General features: G+C 35.8%; 2 long non-coding RNA genes across 4 annotated transcripts in view; one reads left to right on the top strand and one right to left on the bottom strand.

Moving 5' to 3' along the window:
* LOC128928459 (uncharacterized) overlaps positions 1-18,109 on the top strand; it is a 178,979-nt gene that overhangs the window by 148,558 nt on the left and 12,312 nt on the right. Inside the window, exons 4-5 of the long non-coding RNA XR_013523776.1 lie at positions 12,196-12,340; positions 13,808-13,903. This is a non-coding gene — a long non-coding RNA (uncharacterized LOC128928459). The remainder of the gene's footprint in view (positions 1-12,195; positions 12,341-13,807; positions 13,904-18,109) is intronic.
* The window catches only part of LOC118143772 (uncharacterized), a 34,656-nt gene continuing 29,546 nt past the window's right edge, over positions 13,000-18,109 (bottom strand). For 2 of the 3 annotated variants that reach the window (XR_004728183.3, XR_004728184.3), the window contains exons 4-6: positions 16,377-16,458; positions 15,648-15,798; positions 13,000-13,215 (exon numbers count right to left, since the gene is read on the bottom strand). This is a non-coding gene — a long non-coding RNA (uncharacterized LOC118143772). The remainder of the gene's footprint in view (positions 13,216-15,647; positions 15,799-16,376; positions 16,459-18,109) is intronic. The other variant, XR_013523780.1, reaches the window with a different exon arrangement.

Here is an 18,109-nt window from a genome sequence, read left to right as displayed (position 1 = left end):
ATTTAAAAGTATATAGAAACAACATAAAACCCAATATCAAGAGCAACCGTAACACTCAGACTGTGCTCTGTAGACATTTCCCCTAAAAGGAGTTGAAGCTCCTTGTAAAAAGTATCTGATTCCAGCTTGGGGGTTGACTATTTCACAAGATGAGCCTGGAATATCAACTTCTCTTACTAAAAAGCAAGACAGATTTGAAAGTCTGTTAGGATGCATCAAAGAGACTCAAGAGGAGTCACCCTGAAGAGGTTACCATGGGCCAAAGGTAAAAACTTGAGAATCAATAACAAAAACAAAGGCAGTAGATAAAAAATACCTCAAATATGCTTAAGTCTATCAGTTCCTAATAACGTTAATTAAAAAATAATGTTGTCATTGAACACCTTTGAAAAATGTTAGGGATCCAATGTACTGTTTTGAATTAAAGAGAAGAACCAAGCATTTATCCTGTTTTTCCTCTATGGATTATGTCTAAAGATAACCAACTGTTGATGAGGGAAAACTCTTTTTAGAGATACATTTAGCCAAAGATTGAAGAAAGAATGATAGAATTGAAATGTTACCATTTTGCAACCCCTAATGAAATAATGAATCTAGGCAGTTATTAGTGTTGCTAATGTAAAAAATGAGAGACAGACACCCCTCTTCATAGAAGTATATGATACCACTCATAAAATATTACTGCCAGAAAAAAAATTCAAACTTTGGATCTAACTACCAGTTAGATCAGCCTTTAGATCTAACCACCAATTTGTAACATTTACAGGAAATACAGGAGCATGTTAAATGACACCATAAAAAGGCAATCAGTGAAATTTAGTTTATTGTAAACTATATATGATAAATGGTCCAGTTGCTTCAATAAATAGATTACAAAAGGTGCATGTTGCAGGTGAGGGGCAGATGGGAGATAAAGGAGAAATCTATAGATTACACCAAAAGCAATGGCAACAAAAGCCAAAATAGACAAATGGGATCTAATTAAACTTAAAGCTTCTGCACAGCAAAAGAAACAATCATTAGAGTGAACTGGCAACCATCAGAATGGGAAAGCATTTTTGCAATCCACCCATCTGACAAAGGGTGAATATCCACAATCTACAAAGAACTAAAACTAATTTACAAAAAAACAAAAAAAACCAACCATATCAAAAAGTGGGCAAAGGATATGCACAGACACTTTTCAAAAGAAGAAATTTATGTGGCCAAGAAACATATGAAAAAATGCTCATCATTACTGGTCATTAGGGAAATGCAAATCAAAACCACAATGAGATACCATCTCACACTAGTTAGACTGGCGATCATAAAAAAAATCTGGAGACAACAGATACTGGAGAGGATGTGGAGAAACAGAAATGCTTTTACACTGTTGGTGGGAGTGTAAATTAGTTCAACCATTGTGGAAGACAGTGTGGCAATTCCTCAAGGATCTAGAAATAGAAATACCATTTGATCCAGCAATGCCATTATTGAGTATATACCCAAAGGATTATAAATTGTTCTGTTATAAAGACATATGCACAGGTATGTTCATTGTGGCACTGTTTACAATAGCAAAGATTTGGAACCAACCCAAATGCCCATCAATGATAGACTGGATAAAGAAAATGTGGCACATATACACCATGGAATACTATGCAGCCATAAATAAGATGAGTTCATGTCCTTTGCAGGGACATGAATAAAGCTGAAAACCATCATTCTCAGCAAACTCACACAAGAACAGAAAACCAAACACCGCATGTTCTCACTCATAAGTGGGTGTTGAATAATAAGAACACATGGACACAGGGAGGGTAATATCACACACTGGGGCCTATTGGAAGGTGGGGGACTAGGGGAGGGATAGCTGGGGATGGGGGGATCGGGGAGGGATAAAATTAGGAGAAATACCTAATGTAGGTGATGGGGGGATGGATGCAGCAAACCACCATGACATGTATATTCATGTGTAATGATCCTACGTGATCTTCACATGTATTCCAGAACTTAAAGTATATATAAAAAGTAATAAACATAAAAAACCAAACAGACTTAAGGGACATAAATACAACTTTAATATATGGATCATATTTGGATCCTTATGAAAACAAATTGTGAAGTATGAGACATTTGAAGAAAATAGAAATAGTTTGTGTGGTAATGGTATTGTGGTTATACACTGTTAAAGAATGTCTTTTAGAGGTAAATGTAGAAATATTTGCAGATGAACTAAAATGATGTCTGTAATTTACATAAAAGTAAACCTGTAGGGAAAGTGAAGAAGTGGGAAGAGTGGATATTGATAAGCAAGAGTAGCCATAAGTTGACCACTGCTGAATGTTGTTGATCGGTAAATGAAAATTTATTATATATATATTTTTTACTCATATATTTGAAGATTTTTATTTTTAATAGAGTGAAGCCAAGAAGGGGAAAATAGTTTTTCTGGATGCCAGGCTTTCAACAGAGATAAAAATAAAACCACTGTAGACCAAAGTGGAAAAATACAAAACAAACATAAGTTTTTATACTTTTAGCTTTCTATTACTGGCTTGTATTTTTATAAAAATTTTTATTTTTGTGTTCCAGGGTACATGTGCAGGATGTTCAGGATTGTTGCATTTGTAAATGTGTGCCATGGTGGTTTGCTGCACCTATCAATCCATCACCTAGGAATTAAGCCCAGCATGCATTAGCTATTTTTTCAAATGCTCTCCCTCCCCCAACCCTCCCTCCCTAACAGGCTCCAGTGTGTGTTGTTCCGGATCCTGTGTCCATGTGTTCTCATTGTTCAGTTCCCACGTGTAAGAACATGTGGTGTTTGATTTTTCTATTTCTGCGTTAGTTTGCTGAGGATAATGGATTCCAGCTCCATTCATGTCCCTGCAAAGGACATGATCTCATTCTTTTTTATGGCTGCATAGTATTCCATGGTATACTTTGGTTGCATATTTCATTTATTTAAACACATTCATCCTTTTAAAAATATAATGTTGATATTTGAAAATTACAATAAGTTTGGTGTTTTGGGGTCTGATTCTGCTCTGTTCTTTCTGTAACTCAGGCTCTTTAAGAATTTAATCATCATTTATTAGGTTCTCAAAAACTTGCTTAAACCAGGAAAAAAGTTACAATAATACCACTTTATAAAAAATGTTGAGAATAAAGTAAGATAACTTTTAAGTCAGAGAAAACTGAGGCTACCACTTACAAGTTTGCCACTTACTTGAATGGCTTACTTTTTTTTTAAATTGTTTTTTTAATTAAGAACTTAAAACAGTTTTAGATTGACAACAAAATTGAGAGGAAGGCACAGAGATTTCCCAAGTATTCCTTCACCCCGTACATAAATAGTCTCTCCAGTTATCAACATCTCCCATCAAAGCAGTCTATTTGTTACAACAGATGAACCCACACATTGTTTTCACACAAAGTCCATTGTTGGCATTAGCTTCACCCTTCATAGTGTACATTCTGTGGGTTTGGACAAACATATGACAATATGTAACCACCATTTAACCATTATATTATTGCACAGAGTATTTTCACTGTTCTAAAAGTCTTCTATGCGCCACCCATTTATCTTTCCCTCTTCCCTATCTCCTGGCAACTATTAATTTTTTTCTGTCTCTGTATTTTTGCTTTTTTCATAATGTCATATATTTGGATTCACAGAGTGTGTAACCTTTTCAGGCTGTCTTTTTTTACTTTGTAGTATGCATTTACGTTTTCTCCATGTCTTGTCATGGTTCGACAGCTTCTTTCTTCCTTCCTTTTCTAAATATATTTTTAAAAATTTCAATAGTCTTTTGGGGAACAAGTGGTGTTTGGTTACATGAATAAGTTTTTTTAGCGGTGATTTCTGAGGTTTTTGTGCACCCATCACCTGAGCAGTGTACACTGTATCCAATGTATGGTCTTTTATCCTTCACTCCCCTCCCACCCTTTCTCTGGAGTTCCCAAAGTCCATTGCATCATTCTTATGCCTTTGCATACTCACACCTCAGTTCCTACTTATGAGCGAGACAACATATGATGTTTGATTTTCCATTTCTGAGTTACTTCACTTAGAATAATGGTCTCCAATTTCATCCAGGTTGCTGCAAATGCCATTCTTTCATTCCTTCTTATAGGTGAGTAGTATTCCATGGTATATGTGTATATATATATATATATATATATATATATGTGTGTGTGTGTGTGTGTGTGTGTGTGTGTGTGTGTGTGTGTATATGTTTTTATATATGCCATATATGTGTTTATGTATATATTTATATATATGCCACAATTTCTTTATCTACTCATTGATTGATGGCCATTTGGGCTGGTTTCATATTTTTACAATTGTGAATTGTGCTGCTATAATACAAAAATGCGTGTGCAAGTATCTTTTTTGTATAATGACTTCTTTTCCTCTGGGTAGATACTTGGTAGTGGGAGTGCTGGATCAAATGGTAGTTCTGCTTTTAGTTCTTTAAGGAATCTCCACATTGTTTACCAAAGTGTCTGTACTAGTTTACATTCCCACCAGCAGCGTAAAAGTGTTCTCTTTCTACCACATCCCTACCAACATCTATTACTTTCTTGATTTTTTTGATCATGGCCATTCTTGCAGGAGTAAGGTGATATCATCACCTTGTGGTTTTGGTTTGCATTTCCCTGATTATTGGTGATGTTGTATATTTTTTTCATATTTGTTGGTCATTTGTATATTTTGAGAATTGTCTATTCATGTCCATAGTACACTTTTTGATGAAATTTTTTTTGACTTTCTTGTATATTCTGGATATTAGTCCTTTGTTGAATGTATAGATTGTGAAGATTTTCTCTCACTCTGTGGGTTGTTTACTCTGCCTATTGTTTATTTTGCCTTGCAGAAGCTTTTTAGTTTAATTAAGGCCCATATTTTTATGTTTGTTTTTGTTGCATTTACTTTTGGATTTTTGGTCATGAAGACTTTGTCTAAGCCAATGTCTAGAAGAGTTTTTCCAAAGTTATTTTCTAGAATTTGTATAGTTTCATGTCTTAAATTTAAGTATTTGATTCATCTCGAGTTGATTTTTGTGTAAGGTGAGAGATGAGGATCCCGTTTCATTCTACATGTGGCTTTTCAGTTATCCCAGCACCACTTGTTCAATAGGGTGTCTTTTCTCACTTTATGTTTTTGTTTGCTTTGTCAAAGACCAGTTGACTGTAACTTTATTTCTGGGTTCTCTGTTCTGTTCCATTGGTCTTTGTGCCTACTTTTATACTAGTACCATGCTGTTCTGGTGACTATGTCACCAGAACATAGTTTGAAATCAGGTAATGTGATATCTCCACTTTGTTCTTTTTGCTTGGGCTATGTGTTCTCTTTTTTGATTCCACATAAATTTTAGTTCTTTTAGTTTTTTTTGTTTCTAGTTCAGTGAAGAATGATGGTGGTATTTTGATGGGAATTGCATTGAATTTGTAGATTGCTTTTGGCAGTTTGTCATTTTCACAGTATTGATTCTACCCATCCATGAGCATGGGATGTGTTTTCATTTCTTTGTGCAAGGCTACTATGAACACCTTTACATGTATAAACCAGAAAACAAAGAGGAGATGGATAAATTCCTGGAAATACACAACTCTCCTAGATTAAACAGGAAGAAATACAAACTTTAAGCAGACTAATAACAAGCATCAAGACTGAAATGGTAATAAAAAATTGTCAAAAAAAATGTTCAGGATCCGGGCACAGTGGCTCACACCTGTAATCCCAGCACTTTAAAAGCCTGAAGTAGGCAAATGAACATACATGTGCATGAGGTCAGGAGTTCCAGACCAGCCTGGACAACATGGTGAAACCCTGTTTCTACTAAAAAATGCAAAAATTAGCTGGATGTGGTGTTGCACACCTGTAATCCCAGCTACTCAGGAGGCTGAGGCAGGAGAATCACCTGACTTGGAAGATGGACATTGCAGTGAGCCAAGATCATGCCACTGCACTTCAGCCTGGGTGACAGAGTAAGACTCTGTCTCAAAAAAAAAAAAAAAAAGTTCAGGACAAGATGGAATCACAGCTGAATTCTATCAGACTTTCAAAGAAGAATTAGTACCAATCCTATTCACACTATTCCACAAGATAGAGAAAAAGGCAATTCTCCTTAAATCAATCTATGAAGCCAGTATCATCCTAATGCCAAAATCAGGGAAGGACACAACAAGAAAAGTAAAGTACAGACCAATATCCCTGATGAATACAGATGCAAAAATTCTTAACAGAATATTAGCTAACTGAATACAACAGCATATCTAAAAGATAATCCATTATGATCAAGTGGGTTTCACACCAGGGATGTAGGGATGGTTTAACATATGCAAGTCAATAAATGTGATACAGCACATAAGCAGAATTAAAAACAAAAATCACACGATCATCTCAATAGATGCACAAAAAGCATTTGACAAAAATCAGCCTATTTTTTATGATTAAAACCCTCAGCACAATCTGCATAGAAGAGATGTACTGTAATATAATAAAAGCCATCTGTGATAAATGCACAGTCAAGATAATATTGAACAGAGAAAAGTTGAAAGCATTCCCCCTTGAGAACTGGAACAAGACAAGGGTGCTCACTCTCATCACTTCTTTTTTTATTGTACTTTAGGTTCTGGGGTACATGTGCAGATCATGCAGGATTGTTGCATAGTACATACATGGCAAGGTGGTTCGCTGCCTCCATCCTCCCGTCACCAATATCTGACATTTCTCTCCATGTTATCCCTCTCCAACCTCCCCAACCCCACTGTCCCTCTCTTAGTCCCCACAACAGACCCCAGTGTGTGATGCTCCCCTCCCTGTGCTCATGTGTTCTTGTTGTTCAACACCTGCCTTTGAGCAAAAACATGCAGTATTTGGTTTTCTATTCTTTTGTCAGTTTGCTGAGAATGATGGTTTCCAGATTTATCCATGTCCCTACAAAGAACATGAATGTATCCTTTTTTATGCCTGTGTAGTATTCCATGGTGTATATGTGCCACATTTTCTTTGTATAGTCTATCATTGATGGACATTTGGGTTGGTTCCAAGTCTTTGCTATTGTAAACAGTGCCACAGTGAGCATACGTGTGCATGTGTCTTTATAACAGAACGATGTATAGTCCTTTGGGTATATACCCAGTAATGGGATTGCTGGGTCAAATGGAATTTCTATTTCTAGATCCCTGAGGAATTGCCACACTGTCTTCCACAATGGTTTAACTAATTTACACTCCCACCAGCAGTGTAAAAGCATTTCTTTTTCTCCACATCCTCTCCAGCATCTGTCATCCCCAGATTTTTAAAATAATCGCCAGTCTAGCTGACATGAGAAGGTATCTTAATATAGTTTTGATTTGCATTTCTCTGATGAACAGTGATGATGAACATTTTTTCATGTTTGTTGGCCTCATAAATATCTTCTTTTGGAAAGTGTTTGTTCATATCTTTCACCCACTTTTGAATGGGTTTGCTTGTTTTTTTCTTGTACATCAGCTTTAGATCTTTGTAGATTCTGGATATTAGGCCTTTGTCAGATGGGTAGGTTGCAAAACTGTTTTCCCATTCTGTTGGTTGCCAGTTCACTCAAATGATTGTTTCTTTTGCTGTGCGGAAACTCTTAAGTTTAATTAGATCACATTTGTCTATTTTGGTTTTTGTTGCCATTGCTTTTTGCATTTTAGTCATGAAGTCCTTGCCTATGCCTATGTTCTGAATGGTTTTGCCTAGGTTTTCTTCTAGGATTTTTATGGTGTTAGGTTTTATGTTTAAATATTAAATCCATCTGCAGTTAATTTTAGGGTAGGGTGTAAGGAAGGGGTCCAGTTTCAGCTTTCTGCTGATGGCTAGCCAGTTTTCCCAACACCATTTATTAAACAGCGAATCCTTTACTCATTGCTTGTTTTTGTCAGGTTTGTCATAGATCAGATGGTTGTAGATATGTGACATTTCTTCTGAGGCGTCTGTTCTGTTCCATTGGTCTATGTCTCTGTTTTGATACCGGTACCATGCTGTTTTAATTACAGTAGCCTTGTAGTGTAGTTTGAAGTCAGGTAGCATGATGCCTCTAGCTTTCTTCTTTTTGCTTAGGATTTCCTTGGCTATGCATGCTCTCTTTTGGTTCCATATGAAGTTTAAAGTGTTTTTTTCAGTTCTGTGAACCTGGTACCTTGGTTGGAGATGCGAGATCGCTCACTTTCTGTGTCTCACTCACTGGGAGCTGTGCACTGGAGCTGTGTCTGTTCATCCATCTTGGTGGAATCCCCTGGTGACCAATCCATTCTCACCACTTCTATTCAACATAGTACTGGACATCCTAGCTAGAGCAAGCAGGCAAGAGAGAAATAAAGTGCATTCAAATCTGTAAACTGAAAGTGAAACTGTTGCTGTTTGGTGACAATATGATTGTATGCCTTGAAAGCCCTAAATACTCCTCAAAAAAAGCTCCTAGAAGTGATAAATGAATTCAAATGTTTTAGAATACAAAATTAATGTACACAAATCAGTAGCTCTCCTATACACCAACAGTAAACAAACTGAGAATCAAATGATGAACTCAGCCTTTTTTACCATAGCTACATAAAACAAACAAATTTTGAAAACTAGGAATATCCTTAACTAAGGTGAAAGACCTCTAAAAGGAAAACTACAAAATACTACTGACAGCTTATTTCTTTTTAACACTGAATAACATTTCGTTTTCCAGATGTACCACAGTTTATTTATCTACCTACAGAAGGACATCTTGGTTGCTTCTAAGTTTTGGCAATTATGAATAAAATTGCCATAAAACTGTGTGCAGGTTTTTGTGTGGGCATAATTTTTCCTTTGGGTAAGTACAAAGGACTAAAATTGCTGGATTATGCAGTAAAAGTATGGTAAGTTTAGTAAGAAACTACCACACTGTTTTCCGAAGTGGCTGTACCACTTTGCATTCCCATCAGCAATGAATGAGAGTTCCTGCTGCTCCACATTGTCACCGGCATCTGGTGTTCTCAGTGTTCTGAATTTTAACCATTCTACTGGGTTAATGGTTTCTCCTTGTTGTTTTAAATTACTTATTATTTTTTACATCCAAGTTCTTATCTACAAAATGCAGATGCTAACGCCTACTTCAGAGAATTCTTGTGAAAATTTACAAATGTGGCAATTCATGGAAATAACACAGTATCTGATATGCTTAAGCACTCTTTATATATAGCTATAATTCCTGAATTGGGAAGTAGGGTAGGTAGGTAAATCTCATGTCTACATATGAAACTAGAAAAATATATTATTTTTTTCTAAATCACTGATTTAGAAAAATGGCCTGTTGTATGGGAAGAGAATCATCTTTAATCAAATCTGCCCAAATGACTAATGCTAGACATTTACATTCTAAGTCATTCTGCAGCCAGGTTAAGAAATAATGCCTGTAGCATAGATAACCCCTCATAAAGATGCTTATATAACCTTCCCAGTAGCCATAAGTTTTGCAAGAAAGTCAGAGGCATGCCCAGATGCACATGTTTTACCCTAAAAGCTTGCTATATAAAGGATACTTTCTGGAAGGCAGGTGCAAAGATCCAGTGTCTCTTGGCCACCTGAGAATTGGTTTCTGTCCTTAAGTCCCTATTAGATGTTTCTTCCTGCAAAACTGAATTTGTCAGCCTCTTTCTTTCACCTCTCAGCCAAGGCCTTTAGGGGAAGATTTGCACATAATTGCCCACTGTGGAACAACCAACCTGACCTCTAGCCTGTGAGCAGATGTATAAATAAAAATGCTACATTGGCACCTGACCTTGGATTGTATGACTGACAACAAATACTCTTTGAATTTTATCTAACATTTTGAACCAATAATATTGAATAGCAGAAATGAAATACACTTGTTGATACCATTAACATTTCTTAAAAGTATTGCCTTCTTTGGGTGAAATGGAAATGTAGCATTTGCAAAACTGTTGATGAATTTGTGTTTAGTGGTTAAATCTACACTACAAATGATTTAATTCAGGGCATGGTAGAGTGTACTGTTGGTTTCTGAATGATGGTGTTAGTTATGGTCTGAGCATAAGTTAAATCATTTTGTAGTTTATTTGTTTGAAATTAGAGCTTTCCTCTTACCCAATGTCTCTAGGGAAAATGTTTGCATTATGAACTTTTTAAGTACACCAGAATTGTCATCCCTAATGCTGCCTTGGCTTCCTGAAGAAGCAGTTCTGGATACATAACTTCATCAGAACAGCACAGAATTTGTTGCATTCCACTGATTTAAAAAACTATGTTTTAGACTCTACTCTCAAGGGCAGGTCTCTTATTTTTGTTTGACTCACAGATTTCATCTACAAAGAAGAAAATATAAAGAATGATAGTGTCTTTCAATTTGTCATGCTCAGTAACACTTGCACTGAAGGATTTATAAAACAGAATCTAGCACATAATAAATCTTTTTTTTCTGAAGACTTACAAGATATCTCACTCTTGAGAGTTAATATGGAACTGGAACTACTCTAAGTAAAATAGGAATCCAACTTTATTATGTGTGTTATTTATTAACATCAAATTAATTCTGGCCACCAACTATTTTGCCCTTTCCTCCTGTAGATGGATAAGATTCTATTTAGATTCAAATAATTTTTTTCCATGTTCTTTTTATTTATCCTGAAACAGATCAGAAAATCAAATAGGTCAGATTTTTTGTTACTTATTTATTGCACAATTATTCAATATGTAGACTCATAGGACTTTGTTAACTACATTATAGGATTCAATTTAGAACCAGAAGAGAATATTGTAACAAAATGCACTGAGTTTCCCATGGTATTCAAATACACACATGTGAAAAGCAAATTAAATAAGTAGTCAAAGTAAAATGAGCACAGACAATGGTATTCCAGGTATACATGCAATATTTTCTTTTTCTTCCTCCACCAATCCTGATAAGCTAGTTAAAATGATGACTGAATTTTTAGATTTCTACATGATTACAGTTACCATCAAAGACAGCCTTTATATTAATGTTCATTGGATTTGCGTCTTTGAGAGACAGCCAAATCTGAAAGATCACGTTTAAGAAATTCTAAGCTACTGGTGACTCCACAGTGACTTTTGGAAGTGTCCTTAGAAAGAGTTTCATTTCATTATCTGGGGTTTTCATAAATTTGAGATTCAAAACATGTGTGTGTGTGTGTGTATGTCTGTGTGTGTGTGTGTGTGTGTGTGTGTGTGTGTGTGTGTGCTAGGGGTAGAAAGACAGTGATCCTTTCTCTATTCCATGTCTCAAAAAGAACTGAATTTAGATTTTTAAACATCCCTCCCCTGCAGTATACATGATTTTGAATTGCTTTCTTTTTATGGTATATTCTCCCTTTAAAAGCTATCCTCAGTTTGAAAATAGAAAGTGCACCTATAATGTGTTGAAGGCGGGAAGAACCTCATGATTTTTCCTGGGTTCTACATCCATAAAGAGTGCTTGAAAATGGACATTTGAGCTCCTGTTAAGAGAGTGAAAAACAGGCAAGACTTGGTAAACAGTTTTGCTGGGGAGCCATGATTTTAAAGGGCCGTCTTTTTGCAAGTCAAGGCTTTTGAGACATTTGTTTTCTCCTGCATACTTCAGCCTCCTCCTAGTTAAATTGAACTTTTAAGCCATTTTAGCATACCATGTCTTTCCATAATGTTGAAGTTAGACACGACACAAAAGGTTTATTCCTGGCTGCTAAGGAATAACAAGTCTTCAATACTGGGAACTCCCTGTGGCTGCTTGCCTACAGCATTCAGGGGAAGGAAGGCCAGAAGCCAGCCTACAGAATACACCCCAGCTGTCCCTCTGTGGTCGTCTCACTAATAAACCACTCGAGTTAGAAAGCACACAAGCCAGTGGAGAATGAACCATATGTGATGATGGAACAATTTGAATGAAGTACTTCATTGATTTGACCTGGTGGCTTATCAAGACACTTTTTCCCAGATTCAATACATGAGATTCTCCCCTCAAAATATTTGCTCAATGTTTAGACTTATTTAAATGTATTTGAAGTTTCTGCTTGGAGACCAAATTTCATGTATTTAAATACCTTCAACCTCTGGGTAACTAATGGTACATACAAACAAAAAGTTTAGCCTATCAAATTATATCACATGTATTTATTGAATCATTAAGAAGAATTGCAAAAGCCCAGACATGCAGACCCTAGTAAAATGTCTGTCTTTCTTTGTTCTAGAATTTGTATTCTTAGTCCGGCTGTTTAATAAATTGCAATCACCTAAACACATGCTCCTAAATCAAATCTCGGATGTCAGAAAGAGCACTGAACCATCACCGGTTTCTGTTTTTTGGAGATGCCAAGTCATAATATGCTTTTAAAGGTATGTCTAGTGAATATGTGTTTTTTCAAATCTCCTTTCACCTTAATATGTGTTAACAAAGCAAGCATCATTGTGGCAATCGTTCTATAAATCGTATGCATTCACTCTTTGCTGAACATTGAAGAAAGCCTGAGAATATGAAAAGCAATGCATTTGTTGCCTGGTTCACAAGAGGCCACCTGCCTTTGAGAAAACCAAATAGTAAGTCACCAAAAATTAAGTAACGGAGACTGAGATAGCGACCATATGTTTGAGGAGGTTTTGTAAAGAAGCTTTCCATTCTTCGGTGGTTTCAAATTAGTGTCCTAGATTTGACCTACGTCAATTGTGCTTCTCAGCTTCCTGGCTTTGATTCTTGTAAAGCACATGTTGCTTTGAATTACTCTTTCCTTACAGTAAAGATACTTGAGTCTGACAGCAAGATTGTTTACATTAATGAAAACTTGGATTTAACCAATATGCCCAAAAATATATTACTAATAGAACATTATGGAGCATCTATCCAAAATTATATTATGTAGCTCTTAAATTTACTTTGTATCTCTATGTTTGATGATGTAAAAAATGTTAAGATATCAAGTGAAAAAAGCAGGTTATAGAATTTTGGCAAAGCTATTATACAAGTAAAATGTTTTTTCTACATAGTTTGGATGTTCTTACATCAGAATTTTTGCTGGGCTGAATTTAGACCTTCTGAGAGGTCATGCGGCCATTCTCCTCTGCCTAATCCTCTACTGCGGAGGGGTTCCCCATCAAAAGGGATCTAAGGGACCCTCCCCTTCACAGTCAAGGGAAGTTTCTGTCTTCTCGGGGAAGGGAAAGAAGAGAAATCTGGGTATGGCAAACTGAGTTGGTGAGATTCAATTTCTATTTCCCTGGAAAAGAAAAATGGAAACAATTTTATTCTCTCTGATATCTTTACAGTGGTGAAAATTAAGAAGAAAATGTCACTAAGTTTTCCCGCCACATTATAAATGCACAAGTGGATTACAATGTGCAAAAATTGAATGTCTGGAAGGCTATATACATCAAAATTAGTCTAGAATATAATTACACTTTTTGTTTTCCCCTTCTTAAGAAAATATTTGTCTTAACTGTTTTTTAAATATGTGTTTTATAGTAAATACATATTGCTTTGTAATAACAAAATGAATTTAGATAGTAAAGTCTTATCTTGTGCATCTTAAAATTATTTAAACATATTTCATAAGGGATAGTTTTTAAAAAATGTTTTTTAATCTATACAATGACACTGTAATGCAAGTGTATATTTTTCATGTACTCATGTGAAAGCCATGTAATAAGGGGCTAAAGACATGTCCCAAGTCATAATAAATGAGTAGATGGCAGAATGAGAATTTGGAGTGTCACCTTCTCAACATAAGTATTCTGATTTCGCTTAACAATTAGATTTTAAATAAAAATGCTAATTTGAAGAATTTGTTCTTGGCTATTTTAAACTTGTAGGATGCTTCTACAAGAGCATCACTTTTCTTTCTTGTGGATCCACTGAAAACTGCTTTTGCTGCTGTAGATGTGGTGGAAATGAGGAAGCAGAAGAAGGTAAGGAATTTTTTAAAAAAGTACTGGATTTGTTTTATATTGGTGCTATGACAAATTATCATAAATTTAGCAGCTTACAGCCAATCAGATCTATTACTTCACACTTCTGTAGGTCAGGAACTGGTGGCTAGTTCTGCTCTAGCTTCCCCAAGGTCAAAATCAAGGTTCTGGCCAGCCTGGGATTTTGCCAGAAGGCTTTGGGAGACAATCTGTTTCCAGAATGATTTACGCTGTTGGCAGAATTTGCTACTATGTGGTTATAGGACTTAAATCCCAGTTATCTTGCTGGCAGTTGGCTGGGGGTCATTCTTAGTTTTTAGAGGCCGACTGCATTTCCCTTTGGTCTCTTTAACTCATTTTCTTTTCTGCCACATCTCTTCTCTGACCCCAGTTGGAGAAAGTTCTCTGCTTTAAACGAATCAAGTGATTAGACTGGGCTCACCTGGATAATACAGGATGCTATCCCTCTTTTATGATCAATAACCTCAATTACATCTGCAAAATCTTGAACAGTATCTTAAGCGTTTGATTGAATAAGCAGAAGACAGGTTATTTGGGCAACATCTTCGGAATTCTGCCACCACTAGCTTTTTTCTTTCTTTTACTCAAAACTTGAGGATAGAAACATTCACACTCTTTTCAAAGGCTAATATGGTATTATTAACCTTCAATGCTTATGCCTAAACATCTGAAACATATCAGATATTCATAAATATATTTCCCCAAAAATCTGCAACTTGAATAAGTTTTGTTTGTAGATACTCAAAAAAGCAAATTTTAAAAAATAATTTCAACTTTTATTTTAGATTCAAGATACTTAGATTTCATAAGCATCCTTTATGAAATATTTTTAAATAATTTTAAGATACCAAAGATAAGACTTTATTATCTAAATTCATTTTTTCAATATGTTTTGTCTGTAGATACTTCAAAAAACAAATTTTAAAAAGTAATCTCAACTTTTATTTTAGATTCAACTTTTATTTTAGATTCAACAACCTATGCAGGGTTGTTACATGGGTATATTGTGTGATGCTGAGGTTTGGGATACAAATGATTTTGTGATGCTTGTAGTGAGCATAATACTCAACTATTAGTTTTTCAAACTTTGTGCATCTTACCCTCCCACGACTAGTAATTACCAGTGTCTATTGTTGCCATTTTTATGTCCATGAGTATTTAATGTTTAGCTCTCTCTTGAAAGTGAGAATGTACAGTGTTTGGTTTTCTGTTTTTGCATTAATTCACTTAAGATAATAGCCTCAAGTGCCATCCATGTTGCTGCAAAGAACATGATTTTGTTCTTTTTCATGGCTGCATAGTATTCCATGGTATATGTATCCCATTTTCTTTATTTAGTCCACCTTACATGGGCACCTAAAGTGGTTCCATAAAATTTCTATTGTGACTAATGCTTTTATGAATGTAAAAGTGCATGCTTTTTAGTAGAACAATTTATTTTCTTTCAGATATGTATCCAGCAATGGAATTGCCAGGTCAATAGTTCTAAGTTGTTTGAGAAATCTCCACACTGCTTTCCACAGTGGCCAAATTAATTTACATTTCCATCGACAGTGTATAAGCATTCCCTATTCTCCACAGGCTCACCAGCATCTGTTAGTTTTTGACTTTTTCTTAATAGTCATTCTGACTGGTGTTAGATAGTATCTCACTGTAGTTTTGCTTTGCATTTCTCCAATGATGAGTGATGTTGAGCATTTTTTTATGTTTATTGGCTGCTTACATGTTGGGGACTCAGGGAAGAGCCAGTGTTCCAGCTCACGTCTGGAAACAGTCTATGGCAGCAGGTCCTCTTGCTCACGAGAGGTACGTCTTTTGTTCCAGTCAGGCATTCGGACGATTAGATGAGACCCACCTGCATGATGGAGGGCCATCTGCTTTATACAAAAATCATCTATTAAGTGTTAATCTCATCCAAAAATGTCCTTACAATAAAAATTAGTAATGTTTGACTACATGTTGTAGGCACTGTAGAACTTCTTTTCTCTAACATCAATTAACTATTTATGAATACATATGAATCAACTATTTATATCAACATATAAATGAACAATCACAGGAGGTTTAAAATTTTGTCTTTTGGGCTCTGATCTAAATTCTTATTCATTAAAAAATTTTACTTACATGGCTACAAAAATAATGCTAATTCTACCTATGTATCTAGGTTTAGATCACTTAGCCCAGTAGCAGCAAGCATGTATGAGTTATCTCCAATCCATTAATAAATAATAATATCTGTCATCCCCAAGTACCTACTATGTGTCAGGCCTTGCACTGAGTGTTTTATACAATAAGCCTACACAGCAGATAATATTGTCTTCATTTCATAGATGAATAAGCAGTTTGAAAATAATTGATTGACCTGCTTAAGAGACAGTTAAGTGGCAGAGATAAAAGTTAAAGTCGACTCTTCTATCATTAAATCTCATACTTTCATACTGTATTACTCTACCTTTCATGTAGCACGCACATTATCAGAAACTCATACTCCTTTCTTCGTCTAGGCAATCCACAAGCTGGCCTTGACAACATAGCTAAAAAAGAGCAAGAACATCATATATTTTTATTACAACTTAAAATTAATCAATGGAAAATAAAATGTTTAAAATGTTCAAGAAACTAATTATGCAACAGTCTTTCACTGATCGCTGCAAATAGGATATATTTTAGCATTCTCAGATGGTTCTTATCTAATATGAATAACATCACTGCCAACATTTGTTAAATAATTGTGGATATCCTACATAAGTAGTTGTAGCAAAGGAGAAGAGCAAAACGATTCTCTCTCATGTTGGAAGAAGCACGTCTAATTTAAACTTCCATATAAGCTTGTCAATTTACTGTCTGGCTGGAATTCTATTAAAGCCAAAGCTCTCTATCTGTGCCTCAGCCCCAAGGATCATGTGACAGTTTTCCAGGAACAGAATCTGAGTAATCCTATAATTTATTTGTTCATTTCATCCATTCGTGAAAGGTAACAAGAGCACTAGTCATTTAGGAAAGGATTTACATAGTTTAATTAAATGTGATCGCTGCTTTTCTACCCCAATGTGCTGTTGCAGTGGATAACATCCAGAACACAGGTACTGTTTCCTATCTACCTTAAAGTCTTCAGTCACACATCAGGGAAGAGGAGACTTTAGTTGCATATGAAAAATGACCCTATATTCTACAACAAACAGCATATTCTTGTGTTATACATCTATTCTGACTGGTAGGTAGAAAAGACACTCCTGGTTACCAACCCAGCAGGTTTTTTCCCCTCTCCTGCTAGTTGAGTCCTCGTATTCCATCGTAAGTCAGGTATAAAACTCTATTTGCCTAGATGAATCACACTAATCCCATTACCTTTTTCACTGGTAGGTTTAGGGAGGGGAATATGACCCAATCCTGGCTCCTGAAATGTAAGAAGTATGCTGAAAGATTTTAGGAGAAGAATTTCTTGTTCTTAAAAAAAAAAAAAAAAAGCCAGAGCAAGAGATGCTCCCTTCTTTTTCCACTGAATCTCATCATGTTTCACTGAATGAGATGTTTGGAGCAGTGATAATCACCTAGTGACCATGACTAAAAAACTACTTTGAGTAATTGGCACAGTGCTGATGTTAGAGAAAAGAGGTTCTGAGTTATTGATATATAAATAACCAATTAAATAAATAGACCCTGGAACTGTTCCTTCTGTCTCATGTTTGAGATAAAACTGTTTTTTTGGCCAGGCATGGTGCCTTGCTCCTGTAATTCCAGCATTTAGGGAGGCTGAGGCAGGTGGAAACACGTGTTGTTAGGAGGAGGATGTGTTACAGGAAAGGCAGGCTCATGCCACACTGTGGGACTGCTGCCCAAGAGTGCTATGGGGTGTGTGCAGAATATCAGCCACTAATACCACTACTCCTTCCAATGCACATGTACACACACACACACACACACACACACACACACACACACACACAGATAAGGAGGAAAATGTACCTTTAAAGTACCTAAATTGTTTGCTCAGTTGGAGCACATGGCTAAAAACATCCACAACCCTGTACGTATTGATTGAAGGTGGGATTGGTAATTGGTGGCAGTCATTAAGAGGACCGCAAAAAGTACAATATGCCCAGAATACCACTTTTATTGAGATTAAAGACTAGGATGGAAGGCCTGGATTTAGGTTGTGAGCCAAGTGGAACTGTTAATACCAAG

The sequence above is a fragment of the Callithrix jacchus genome, chromosome 11 (assembly GCF_049354715.1).
Source record: "Callithrix jacchus isolate 240 chromosome 11, calJac240_pri, whole genome shotgun sequence".
NCBI classification, from domain to species: Eukaryota; Metazoa; Chordata; class Mammalia; order Primates; family Cebidae; genus Callithrix; species Callithrix jacchus.
This window is presented reverse-complemented; position numbering and strand designations above follow the sequence as displayed.